Consider the following 14,753-nt stretch of genomic DNA (forward strand, 5'->3'; position numbering starts at 1 on the left):
AAAATATGTATTCCCACTTCCCCTGCCTATTCTCTTTTCAAAAAACAAAATGGGCAAGTAAGAAGCCAGTACTTCTCAGTTCCTCTCCTCTGATCTGCATACCCAAATCCTTGTCTTCCAAACTCCATTCACCTTTCAATCTATCAATGTCAGAGACCTCTTTTCTGAAATTTCTACCATCTGGCATATTTCTCTGATTCATAAGAAAAATGTAATAAAAATATTTTTTAAATGGATCATCCCCAGGATTTTTGACAAACACAGTTTGACAGACTTGCACAAATGTCTATTTTTTGACTAATTGTGGTCAATAACTGTTTCAATAGGCTTCAACTCCATTTCTGTCACCATTGGAAAATTAGTTTTAATATGTTCATTCTTCCTTAATCTTAAATATTTCAACAATATATTGGGAAGTATTTAGGGGGAGGGATTTTATCAGCTCTCAAGGAACTACTGAACAGGAAGACTCCCATCCAGGGAAACTGATTAGGTGTTCATTCCTGGAAACTTCCAATACTTAGTAATATAGCTTTTATACTGACAGTTTCTAAGATTTTCCTAGGAATCACAGTGAAGTTAAAAGAATAAAAAAGAATTTTACTAGTGGTATAACAGAATTATTCCTCTTCCTTTTTCGCTACAAAATGAAAATCACCACTTAAAGTTTCACATGGTAACTAATATACTCCTAAAAGACCCATGAATGCACCAAATAATAATGATAACAATAATAGTAACAGGGTTCTTCGTTGCAAGCAACAGGAAAAAAAATTTGGCAAAAGGGGGCTCTGCTAGAAGGGTTCATAAAATCCATAGGTAGTTGAAGGACTAGGCTTGGAAAAAAAAGACAAAATCAGACAAGAATCTAGGAAGCTTTGGAAGCTATAATCCAGAAAACTAAGCAAAGGTTTCATAACAATTCAATCTATAAACAGTTACTGCAACTGACACATCTTTCCATGAAAGATTCTTTCTACACCAGTCATAGTCGTGCATGCCTGTAATTCCATGTACTTGGGAAATTGAAGCAGGAAGATCAGTTCAAGGCCAAACTTTAAAAGGGTTGGGGATGTAACTCTGTGATAAAAAGCCCCTGAGTTCAGGGCTGGGGATGTGGCTCAAGCGGTAGCGCGCTCGCCTAGCTTGCGTGCGGCCCGGGTTCAATCCTCAGCAGCACCACATACCAACAAAGATGTTGTGTCCGCCGAGAACTAAGAAAAAATAAATAAATGTTAAAATTCTCTCTCTCTGTCCCCCTCTCTCACTCTCTCTTAAAAAAAAAAAAAAAAAAAAAAAAGCCCCTGAGTTCAATCCTCAGTATGGACCAAAAAAAAAAAAAGAAATAAAAGAAAGTTTCTCTTTGCTTAAGATGGCTAGAGTAACCTTCTGTTGGTCTAGCCAAAAACCTTTACTGCTGCAGAATTTATATAATTTGAGGCTCTTTAAAGAAAAGCCAATCCCGGGCTGGGGTTGTGGCTCAGTGGAAGAGCACTTGACTAGCATGTGTGAGGCACTGGGTTCAATTCTCAGCACCACATGTAAATAAATAAATAAATAAACGTCCATCAACAACTAAAAACAATATATATATTTTTTTAAAAAATAAAAATTGGGCTGGGATTGTGGCTCAGCCGTAGAGCGCTCACCTAGCGTGGGTGGGACCCAGGTTCGATCCTCAGCACCACATAAAAATAAAGGCATTGTGTTGTGTCCATCTACACCTAAAATAAATTTAAAAAATATTTTTTTAATTAAAAATTTTTTAAAAAAGAAAGCCAGTCCCATTCTTTGGAGAAATTTTATTTCTCACTATGATCTCCATTCTCCCCACCCCCAACTTTCCTTCTTACATTCAGGTCATACCAAACTTATCTGCGTTTTCAGGTCTATTCCTTTCCTGTGTAGTCCTCTTTTCCTGGAGTTCTGTTCTCCTTTCTTAGTCTTCTAGGCTAAGTTAAATGTTATTTCTCCAGAAACTGTTTCCTGACTTTGTACAATTAATCATTTCTACAAAAGTTTATTCATTAGGACTGGGGTTGTGGCTCAGTGGTAGAGCACTTGCATTGCATGCGCGAGGCACTGGGTTTGATCCACAGCATCACATAAAAAAATAAATAAACAAAATAAAGGTATTATGTCCATCTACAACTAAAAATATATTTTTAAAAGTTTATTCATTAGTCCAATATTTCTAATGCTCTATCTTAATTATATTTATGTTTATCATTTTCACACAATAGTGAATTCTTTAAAGACCATGTCTGGCATACAGTAGGCACTTAATAAATGGATATGAATTTCAAAAATTAGAAGCGGAGAGTTCATTTCTCAGCATTTATAAGACACTTTTCTTTTACTTTGTCTTTCTTTTTATTTCAACATCATTGAGTCCTCCACAAACTGGTCCTATCCCAATTATATATTTTCTTTTTCTTTTTTGGATACAATACAGATTTATTGGTATGTATGAGATTAAGAAGGGGACAGCACAGTAGAAGCCTTTATGAGTACAGGGCTCACCACTTGTACAGGGGACCACGATTGGGATATATTTGACCCCAAAGCCATCAAGAATGAGCCGCTTCTCAGCCACCATGTCTTCAATTTCATCAGCATTAAACTAGGTAAAGCCCCATTTCTTTGAAATGTGGATCTAGAGATGTAAAGTGAGTCAGGAGGACTGGGGTAAGGAAAGGTAGGAGAAGGGAGCTGCATCACTACCTTACCTTCTAGAACTGGGGAACTTGAACTTGGCCTCTATCATTCATTCCTTGTTCTGCAGCATGGTGCGGATAGACATGATAACTTGTCTAATATGACCCCTGCCACTGTGCCCTGGGGTTTCCCTAAGGCACCCCACATCCTGTCTGGAGCCTGTTAGACCCTGCACAGTACAACATCTTGTTGATTTGGATGACATGGAAAGGGTGAGACCACACTTGGAAGTGAAAGCCATCTTTGGGCTGGGGATGTGGCTCAAGCGGTAGCGCTTGGCATGCGTGCGGCCCAGGTTCAATCCTCAGCACCACATACAAACAAAGATGTTGTGTCCACCGAAAACTAAGAAATAAAATATTAAAAGTTCTCTCTCTCTCTCTCTCTCTCTCTCTCTCTCTCTCTCTCTCTCAAAAAAAAAAAAAGTGCAATGAGATCATTTAAAAAAAAAAAAAAAAGAGAAAGCCATCTTTGCCACAACTTTTTACCATGTACTTGTTGGCACAAATACCGGTAGCCTCCAATAGCTGCTCATATTCCTCAGTTACCATGTGGCCACAGAGTGGAAATTCATCCACTTTTGCCTTTTTCTGCCCAAGGTCAAAGATGTGACTTTTGGCATCAGGGACACTCCGGCAGAAACAAAGGCTTTGGGTACTTTGGGTATAGCTTGTTTTTACAATATGGCCCATGGCGACACCAGGACCTTCAGTGGCTCACCAACAGAAAAGAGACATATTTTCTATTATACTTGTGTTTCATAAATCAGATTATATTCCTTCATGACCCCTTACAGTGTATGGTATTTTCCACTTCTGCTAATTATATTCCACTAGAATGCAAGTTCTAATAGAATTCTTCTTCATCAGAGGTAGACTAGATAATTCAGACTAACCTTCCTGGCTGAAATTTGTCAAATGAATTATCAAAGGCATATGTTTGAAATCATCATAGAGCTATTCTAAAGGAAATGAAGAATAGCTAGGACAGCTATTGTGTTATGAAAGCACAAATCCCAGGGATGTGAACCCAGCATGAGGTGCCACATGGGCCAGTCAGTTCTAAAGGGAAGAGTTAATAAATTAAGTTATCCATAAACTTGTATGATAATTTTTTCTATATTTTTACTAATTTCTAACTGAAATTTAGCATTTCTTTTCATTATAAATATAAGCACAGTAGATTTGGCAGCAACAATATAGAAATCTCAGACATTTTCATATCATATTACAGTTGTACTAGGTATCTCACAATATCACTTATACTCACCACCATTAAAAAATAAGGTATTATATTTCTTGATAGTTTCTAGGGGCCTCTGCCAGTTCCGGAAGATGCAACTGATATATAGAGTAGGTAAGAGTTTTAAATTAAAGTTAAGTTCCAAAGATTTTGAATGACTCTTGAGACTCAGAGGTCAAAAAATTGGATCTAGGTTGGGAAGAAGGATTCTGATGTACCCCTGAGACTCTTTTGGCACCCTGAAGAGCTCCCCAGATACTTAGGGCTAGCTTCAAATCATTCCAACCCCTGAAGGACTAGGTGATTCAGGATTACTAGTGGCCATAATGCCTGCCAGAAGGAAGCATAAATCTTCTCTGAGGAAAGATAATCTAATTCTAGGTCTCACATCTCTCTAGTTTTTCATATAGCATGAACATCTCTCAAAAAGAGGAAAAAGGTATAGAACACAAGATAAGGCAACAGAATGAAAAAATGAAAAGAAAGAACAGATAAAAGGGAATCTAGATGATAAACTGTGGATTTTGTAATTACCATGTATTACTATGTTCAAACAAATAAAAATAAGATTTAGCAAACAAACAAAAAAATAACTAAGTAGAAATTTTTGAACTAAAATATACACTAGAATAAGAACTCAGTGGATGGGTTTAAGAGTAATTAGACCCATGGCTGGAGATGTGGCTCAAGCGGTAGCGTGCTTGCCTGGCCTGCATGTGGCCTCGGTTTGATCCTCAGCACCACATACAAATAAAGATGTTATGTCTGCCAAAACTAAAAAATAAAATATTAAAAAATTCTCTCTCTCTCTCTTTAAAAAAAAAGAGTAATTAGACCCAAATGAAGAGAATTAAATAAAATAAAAATAGATCAGAAGGAAATATCCAAAAGAAAAATGATAAAAAGTGCAAAAAAAATAAAAAAATAAAAGTACAAAAGAGACCGGGGATAAGGGGTGGTGGCTGGGGCTGGGGCTCAGTGGCATGTGTGAGGCATTGGGTTTGACTCTCAGCAACACATAAAAATAAATAAAAAATAAAGGTCCACTGACAACTAAAAAAAAAAAGTATATATATATATATATATATATATAAAGAGACAGGGGTTATATGTAAAGTTATGACATTTGTGTAACTGGGATCCCAAAAGGAATAAGAGAGTAGAACAGAAGTAAATTTGAAGAGGTAATAATTAAGAATTTTTCAAAACTGATAAAAGACCTTAAACTATACAGTTCAAAGAAGCACTAAGAAGGGGCTGAGGTTGTAGCTCAGCGGTAGAGAGCTCGCCTAGCACGAGCGAGGCCCTGGGTTCGATCCTCAGCACCATATAAAAATAAATAAAGATATTGAGTCCAACTACAACTAAAAATTAAATATTTAAAAAAAAAAGAAGCACTAAGAACACTAAATAGTTTAGATACACACACACACACACACACACACACATGCAAACCAAAGCACATTATAGCAAAACCAAAGACCAAGGACAAATTGCCAATAAGTAGCCAGAGATAAAGGACAGTTTGTTTTTTAAAGATCTAAAACAAGACTAAAAGCTGATGTCTCAACAAACAGTGGAAACCAGAAGTGGAAACAGAATGGTAAAATAACTGCCAACCTAGAATTTATACTAGAAAAACAAATATCCTTCAAAAAATAAAGGTGAAAGTTATGCTCATTGTCACACACCTATAATCCCAGAGACTCAGAAGCTGACACAGGAAGATCCCAAGTTTGAGGCCAGCTTCGGAAACCTAGCAAGGTTCTATCTCAAAATTTTAAAAAAGAGCTAAGAATATAGCTCATGTAGAGTACCCCTGGGTTCAATTCCAGTAACACAAAAAAAAAATAAAATAAAAGTCAAGGTGAAATGCTAGTGCAGATACAAATACATCACAATGAATTCTACTTTTATGTATAACTCTAATGCATCAATTAAAAATAAATAAATAAATAGAAGAAAGAGAAATAAAGGAAGAGGATGGGGGTAAGGAGAAGGGGAAGGAAAAGGTAAGTATTAGAGATTGAAATGAAATAAACTGAATTTAGAAATAAGTCAAAATGAACCCCCTGCTAATAAAAACATTTAAAAGTGAAAATTCAAATAATAATCTATGGACTAGTAGTTTTTCTGTTTTCTTTTTGTTTTGCAGTGCTGGCAATTGAACCCAGGGTCTTGTGTATGCCAGGCAAGTGCTTACCACAGAGCATAGCCTCAGCCTCGTAGTTCTGAATTAATGTTAAGGTCCTTTGACAATTTTACCATGATTACAGAAAATGTTAATCTTAGTGGAAGCTGCATGAAAGGGATAAGGGAGCTCTATATTACTTTTGCAACTTTTTTGTAAGTCTAAAATTATTACACACAGATGGAAAAGGTGAAATTAAGATAATTTCAGAATAAAAGCTCCATGAGGTTTGAGATTTCTCATTTTTTTAATCCCTACCTAATACCCAGAACACTGACTAAGATATAGGTACTCAGTAAATATTTGTTGAATAAATCAATAAACACCATCAATAGCAGCTACCATTTATTAAACACTTACTATATCTTGGATAGAATGCCAAACACTTTATCTTCGTTATTCTCATTTAATCCTTTGAACAATCATGTAATGTGGAATCTTATATATTATATATGTGTCTTCCTAATTTATAAATGAGTCTAAGCATTTTCCTGAGATCATGTACTAGAAAGTGGCAGACCCTCAGACACAGATTTATGTGACACCAAAATGTATGACACCAAGCTACAGTACTTTCATGTCACATAAATAATATCTCCTTTTTTTCTCCCCCTATTCTAATTCTATTCATCTTTCCAGGTTAAGACAAACTCCTCTATGATGTTTCTTTAACTAATCGTCATTATTTCTCCTTACTCCTTCCCAGCATACTGGGCCACACAACTTAATGTATTGTTCTCTAATTGTTAACGAGTAAGCATTACCTCTTCAACCAGCTTACGTCTCCTTACAGGCAAGTGGCCATATTTTATAACCCTATTGATATTGTAACTTATAGCACATATCAAAGTTCTATAACAAAACTTAGTATTTGGTAAAGGGATGAAGAAAAACATTTAATTTGGGAAAAAAAAACCTGCAAGAAATAAGTGTTTTTAGATGCTTTAGCCATCAGGCCTGTATGGTTTAAAATTTTAAGCATCAAATCTGATTCAGAAAAACACTACCTTTAAAAGGTAATTTTTACATCAAATTTTCTATAGTATCTCTTGGTAAAACCCTCTTGAGAGGGCATTTGTATTGCATAGAAGGTCAAGTATGACAGTATACAGATAAACAGTTATCCCCAGACATGTAAACTGTAGCTTGTGTGGTGTAAATATACTCTCCTGCGTGGAACTGCCTGGGTAACATTCTCTCTTTGGACTCTGTGGTTCCTCAATACATTCCAACTGTTCAGAGGCCAGAGTGTGGCTCTACAAGCACAGATAAACAGCTTCCTGGAACAGGCTGCCAGCATGAGGAGCAATGACCTCAGCAGAGAAGGTCTGTTTTTCATTACCCTGAGCCATCACTCTCCTGGCTAGATGGAAGAGTAGGAACGATGCAAGGTGGATAGACTTGACTGACCCAGGTCTCCTGTTACACCTTTCTAATTTAGGAGTCAGGGAAAGGAAGTACAGATGGGAGGGGAGGAAATGGCTTATAGCTGAAGAAGAAAAGGCAAAAGTTTGTTAAGTTATTCTCTGAATGAACTAAATGAAAAGTAAAGTGGTCAAGATAAAATAGCTAATAAACATGCAGGAGGAGGTCATCAATCTATGAAGAAGACACAAAATGCCGGGTAAATAGTGTTACGGAAAACAAGAGAGACTAAAAAGTCATCAAGATCTTCAACTCTGAGACAATTTAAAGAGAGAGAAAAAACTATCATTTTCCTAGAGATTCACCAAGTAAGAGATGAAAAAATTCCAGAAAACTAAAGCTAAACTAAAAAGGAATGACACATAATGCAAATGAATTATATGGAACCAAATACTTAATTCATGTCATTTCATCTGACTTGCATAACAATCCTTTGAGATAGGTTATATAATCCCTAGCATTGATCTAGACCTGGAAAATTATAATGCAAGGACATTAACAAAGACATTTATTGTTGATATTCATTGTCAATGAAAAAGGAATGAATTCAAGGGTGTTTTTATGGTCACCCAAGAAATGATGTTTTACCCAAACTGCTTTCATCATGATATTTTCTATTGTTATAGCCTCAGAAGTCAGCAAAATTGGAACCCATCTGTCCTATAATAAATTTACATGCTCATGACATGTTCTGATAAGATGTGTTCCACTGTGCTAGTCAGCATGGCATCTGATAGTTGAAAAAAGCAATCTTCTGGCCTCAGACAGGAAATTAGTTGGATATGACACCCCTTGAAGGAACCTGAGAAACAATTTGTTTTGTGGGTAAGTCATTGACTTCAAAGATGTATCTGCCATGGTGCTGGAAGCCAAGAAATAGACAAACATCTTAGCAAATCATAATGTCAGAGGTAAACCTCATTTCTTTCATTGCACTTTTTTTTTTAGAGAAGAAAAAATCTTGGCACGGCTGCCAAAATTCTAACTGCCCTTCCTCTTTCTCCTCTATCCCCTACACCCCATCCCTAGTTCATTAAAGACCTTCTGGTTAAGGTGCCAAATCATGTCACTTTTTCCTGTTCTTGTGCCAGGCCTATGCCACCAGCACCACAGATCTTCAAGAATTCTGAACAAATATTGGAGAAATTAAAAGCACAAAAAAATTTAAATTGCTATATTATTGATGAAATCAGCATCTTAACTTCTGATGAGCTATTTTACATTACTAATAATGAGGCAGAATTTGAATTCACACTTGTGGTTGTCTACTTGATTGCTAGAGGAACACTGAAAGAATTATCAGAGTGGCAGATGACAAGGCATATCTGGGTGTGGCCAACTAAAGATCCTTTATATTATTTATAGATTAAAATAAATCAAATTAGTTCTCCAAAGAGAGATATTTTAGGGTGAAGAATTATACATGAGTTTTATATTAGCTAGCTGCAAGAGCAGCTCCCATGAAAACAGAAATATTATTACTGGGTCTTAAGAATACTTTGGCCAAGGATGGATAGAGTTCCTTCATTTCCTCTCATTGAATGGTTTCACAACAGCTAAGTTTCTCTTAACTTGGAGAAAGGAGGGCTGGGGAAGTAGGGTCTTTCCTGACAGGGAGATTCTAGGCCCAATTATTACTTCTGCAACCTTTAACTCTGACTTCTGAATGAATCACAGGACCAGTGGACTGTGAAATCGCTTCCTCAGTTACCAGGTCAAGTGCTGCTGGATGGTTTCCTGTAACCATAACATGAAGGAACTGAAAAAGAAAGATGGATTCTACACAAATAGCAGTTCCATGTATCCTCAATGACCCTGTACTTTTCATTGTCAATATAGATTTTGGTGACTCTTAACTCACTGCTATGGTTCCCTGGAGTCCTTCTGCTCTAATGTATCTCTGCTAAATAAAAAAGAACCAGAATTCTCTACAAATTTCACAAATTGTTGGCTTAACAGAAATGTCTGGGCCAGTAACACTGAGGACAGGATTGCTTTAACTGAAGGCAAAATCTTTTCCTGGCAATTCTCTGTGTGTGAGAATCCAGATGCTGACAATGAGAAATGGGCAATTTTTTTTTGTTACAATGTGTCAACTAAACTATGGAAAAAAGGCAGGAGGGGGCAGGCTGCAGGGAGAAGCACTACCCCTTTTGAAGAAGTCTATAATAGGATTAGTCACCATTATTTCACCACACCACATTTTGGCTCAATTTAACAACAATAAATAGGGAAAATATGGAGCAGAAATGGCCCAGAGAAGTCTCAAGTCCATTCCTCAGTCAAAATGGCAATCCTGGAAATTGGTGAAGTCCTGGTTTGCTCTGTTTCTTGCTGCCCCAATTCTCTGCTCCTTCATTACCATGGACACCAGAAGAACTCAAAATATTACTTAAATGTTAGATGGTGGATGATCCTAAAAAAAATCTGCCAACTTTAGAACTGAAAGTTTACACCCCGATTGTTCTAGATTATGTAGGGAAGAAGTGGATCATCTCTCATAGGGCTTAGAAGACTTGTTTTCAAAAAAGAAGAAACAATCCATATTTTATAATCATGAACTGTTTTCACTAGAGTTAAAATTTAAGTGATTTAGGAATAATGTAATCTCTTTTCTCCAGAGTGAATTAATGAAGTTCATATTTCATAGATTTATTCTTATTAAAGCAATAAAGAGGGAATTTCATGCTGAAGCTTTTTACTGCAAGAGTATATGCAAAAAAAGAATTCAACTTTCCAATTAAATTCTGATAACTGGGCTGAGGTTGTGGCTCAGTGATGGAGTGCTCACCTAGCACTGGGTTCAATCTTCAGCACCACATAAAAATTAAATAAAGATATTGTGTGCACCAACAACTAAAAAATTTAAAAAGAAAAAAAATCTGATAATTACTATGTCAGAATGAAATCAATGTTCCTTTTCTAAAAACAATTTATTTAATAAAGTTTTCCATCTCCATATTTATTCCACATGGTAGATAGCAAGGCATGAGGGAGATCAGTAATCTATATACAAAGTAGCTTTTTTAGGAACACTGATCATTAATGGTTCTCCATTTTGAACAGCAACAAATAAAGTCCATCAAATTATCTCTTTTTGATACAGTCAGCCTAGGTAATTGAGGTAGACAAAGAGAAAGAGAGTGGTCCTCTGAGCTAAGTCACTGACTTTCTGATGGGATGAGCATCCAAATGTCATCTATTCTGGCCATTCTATGAATCACATTGCCCTGGTTATTTTCTTCTTGTATTTTATGTTACAGTTGTCATCTTGTAATCTTAAGAATATTACTTCTATGTGCCTGAATTTCTAAATGTGTAAAATGTGGATACCACTAATAATCTATCTCATAGTTTTGTGAACATTAAATGAGACAATCTACATTATATTCTTAGAACAGTGCCTTACACAGAGTATTTATTATGACAACTATTCTCATCATCATCAGATTGCTTGTTTATTAACTATCTTTCATTAAAACACTAGGTCCATGAGGGCATATAACGTATTTGTCTTGTTCCCTGATTCTTCCATTACCTAGTACAAATAGGCACATAGTAGGTGCTCAAAAACTAATTACTGAATGAATTCTATCTTTTTGTTTGTTTGTTTGATTTGGTTTGGTACTGAGGCTTTAACCTAAGTATTTTACCACTAAGCCACATACCCAGTACTTTTTATTCTTTATTTTGATACAGGGTTTCACTAAGTTGCTTAGGGTTTCACTAAGTTGTGAAAGCTGGTTTCAAACTTGCAACCCCCCCCACCTCAGCCTCTGGAGTTGCTGGGATTACAGGCATGAGCTACCACACCCAGCTGTCTGTTTTCATCCTTAAAATAAACCTCCATCAATGAAGGTAATCTGTGTACTTCTTTTCCTTGCAACCATCAAACTTTCACCAAGAAACTAAAATCCATCATTTAAAAAAACAAAAACAAAAACAAGATAACTTGATCATAAGAAAGAGCCCTCCTGGGCCCACTGACCAAGACCACAGAGTAATCACTCTTTTCTATATTAGAATGTTGAGGTCAAGCTCCCTGATGCCACAGAGTTATAACTATCAATTTAGCCTGTGAAGAATGGTTCCCAATTCTGATAGGAATTCTCAGATTTCAGCCTGTTTTTCTCCCATCATTATTTTCCAATGTCTTAAAAAGCCACAAGAACCACAAGAGCCTGGTCGTACTCTGCTGTGGTCTCTAAGTCACAGCCACTCCAGCCTCATTTTCTTGGATGCACTCCTTCAGAGGGCCTGACCCAGCACTGACTTGGTCTATTCTTAGAGTAGCACCTTTAAATATTAATTTCTTTTACCTTCCCCTGGTTGAAGGACAGAACTCAGAAGTAGAGGTTACATATAACATAAAAGAAAAAGCTCTGGGATTTAGTACCCTTCTCTCAAGAGTGTCCAGAGGAATCTGACCTGCAGACCTAACTGTCTTGCAGACATACACATAGTGCTGCTCAGCTCCTTGAGTTTTACATTTCATCCATATTTGCTGGAATAATCATGAACTTGTTTGAAAACACAAACAACCAAGAAATAACAGCAAAGGTGAGAGGGCAAGCACTTTAAAAAAGAAAATCAACAAGGCTGGGGCTGCAGCTTAGTGGCAGAGCACTTGCCTAGCTGGCATGAGGCACTGGGTTCGATCCTCAGCACTACGTAAAAATAAACGAATAAAATAAAGGCATTCTGTCAAAATACAACTACAAAAAAACTTCTTGTAAAAAAAGAAAATCAACATAAAAACCCTCCAGAAACAATTTCAAGGTGTAACTCTGCCATTGTTTAAAGGTTAAATCACCCATCATTAAATGTATGAAAAGGCATGAACTTGAAACTGCAAGAAGTGTACAGTTAACATGTTTTTTTTTTTTTTAATCAAGCTTCCTGCTATTTAGAGATAGGTCCAACTGTATCCCCCAAAAGGCCAATACTAAATATTTAAATGGTAATGAATTGAAGTCACTGGACAAGGATATGAGATAAGTTTACAGAGTATCATTCATAGGGAAAATTCAAGAATTGCAGAAATTACAGCTAGCAGAGATCTCAAATTTATCAGGGTAGGCCTCCAGCAACATTAGGCACTAAAATGATGTGAAGGCAGAGGACAACAGTGGAATTTGCAGGCAAACTCCTAACTCTGACACTTACTAGCTTGTGAACTTGAAGAAGCTCTTTAAAGCATTACATTGAGGAGTCTTAGTTTCCTTATCAATGAAATAGAAATAATAATTGTACCAATACCTCAAAAAATTGTAGTGGATGAGACATAGCATGAATTTAATAAAAACTGCCCATTATAACATGTAATTATTATATTATTAATATAAGCATGTAAAGCTTTATTAAACCTCTTTCATAGATGAGGCAACTGAAGCCAGTTTTCAGAAATGTGCCTAAGGGCGCAGAGAGAGAATTTATAGGAATAAGGAGCTCAACTTTCTCCTATGAATCAATACAGACTGGGGGCCTGAGACAGAAGGATTTTCACTAGCTAAATCTTTATAGTCAAAAGTAAAATCAGGAGCTTCTAACAATCAGGATCCCTTGCTTACCAAATACTATTTCTTCTACTTCCCATTCTGTCATATAGCTAGAACTTTTTAGTATTAAAAAAAAAATGTCTTTGGTCAGGCACAGTGGCACATGTCTATAATCCCAGTGGCTTGGGAGGCTGAGGCAGCCTCAGCAACTTAGCAAGGCACTAAGCAACTTAGTGAGACCCTGTCTCAAAATGAAATAGAACAAGGGCTGGGGATGTGGTTTAGTGCATAAGCACTGCTGGGTTCAATCCCCGGTACAGGGGGGAAATAAATGTCTTTGTAGCTTTGATGCTGGCATGTCTTTCACTTCTCAAAATAACTTAACCTCAGGCCAATCTGATGTCTTAGAGTTATAGAAGTGTCAGGTATGTGCCACTCACATACATTATGTAATTTTTAGTTTCCTGGGAATCAGAAACAGCTTACTTGGCAACTAGATTGCTCTCAGTAGTCTAAAAAATCTTTAAAAATTTCTCAGTAGTATAATGGCAGATGAAAAGCTATCTATAGTTAACAGCATTCTAAAACAGCTATAAATCTCACTACTAGTTCTCTAGAGTTCAGTATCAGTTACATAGACCAGTGGGGTTCACTTGCAGTGCTAGTCACAGCTTCCTAAAGAGAAGAATACAGTGTTCTACTCCCTAAAATTAACAACAGAGAGGGGAAAAAACAAACAAACAAGAAAAATAGTCCTCATTATAATAAGATCAAGAAAAAGAATAGATAACATGTTATAGCTTAAAATGTAGATACAGTTAGAGCAAGAAATATTTACCTAACATTTATTACATGTTATGCACCACACCAAGTAGTAGGCAAACAGAGATGAAGAAGAAATGATGCCAGCCGTTAAGGAACCACAAGAGAAAAGACTTATAAAGGAGGTGGAGTAGGGTGGTTAAATGAAGAAAAGGCCAGGAAGAAGCCTTACCCCCAGAAGAGTCATATTTCACTTGGCAAGGAGCCTCCTGAGTGCTGGTACAGATTAAATGGCCTAGAAACTTGACCCCTGGCTTGTCAGTTCTCTGTAAAAGCAAGCAAGGCTATTCAATCTTAGCCTTTATTCCCTGCCCACCTCACTTGCTTCAGTCCACACCATGAGAACAAGATTTCTTTCTGTATTTCATCCTCCTTTAGAAGGCTGGGAGAAGCAGCTAGCCCTCTGCCCAGAAAGTTTGTTTTCCCAAGAACTTAAAATTCAAATCCATTAGAGCTCCAGTTCATTATTCTGGAGGCTGAGGCAGGAAGATTACCAAGTTTGAGGCAACTCTGGGCAACTTAGCAAGACCTTGTCTCAACGTAAAAAAATTAAAAAGGTCTGGAGGGAAGCTCAGTGATAGAGTGTCACTGGGTTCAACCCACAGTTCCAAAAACCAAAAAGCAAAAGAAGGGCTGGGGTTGTGGCTCAGTGGTAGAGCGCTTGCCTTATGTGTGAGGCACTGGGTTCAATTCTCAGCACTGCATATAAATAAGTAAAATAAAGGTCCATTGACAACTAAAATAAAAAGACCTAGGGAGAGTACAAGTGTTCTTCTAACAGAAACCCAAGTATAGACTTTAATTTTAAATAAATTTAAGAACTTTTAATTTTAAAAAGAATAGCTGTCTAATCCCCA

The 14,753-nt window shown here is 36.7% G+C and overlaps 1 protein-coding gene across 9 annotated transcripts in view; it reads right to left on the reverse strand.

The window, feature by feature from the left end:
- Positions 1 to 14,753, reverse strand: part of Cstpp1 (centriolar satellite-associated tubulin polyglutamylase complex regulator 1) — a 193,699-nt gene that overhangs the window by 140,510 nt on the left and 38,436 nt on the right. The gene's annotated exons all lie outside the window — the stretch shown is intronic.

This window comes from Ictidomys tridecemlineatus, chromosome 4 (assembly GCF_052094955.1).
Source record: "Ictidomys tridecemlineatus isolate mIctTri1 chromosome 4, mIctTri1.hap1, whole genome shotgun sequence".
Lineage (NCBI taxonomy): Eukaryota > Metazoa > Chordata > Mammalia > Rodentia > Sciuridae > Ictidomys > Ictidomys tridecemlineatus.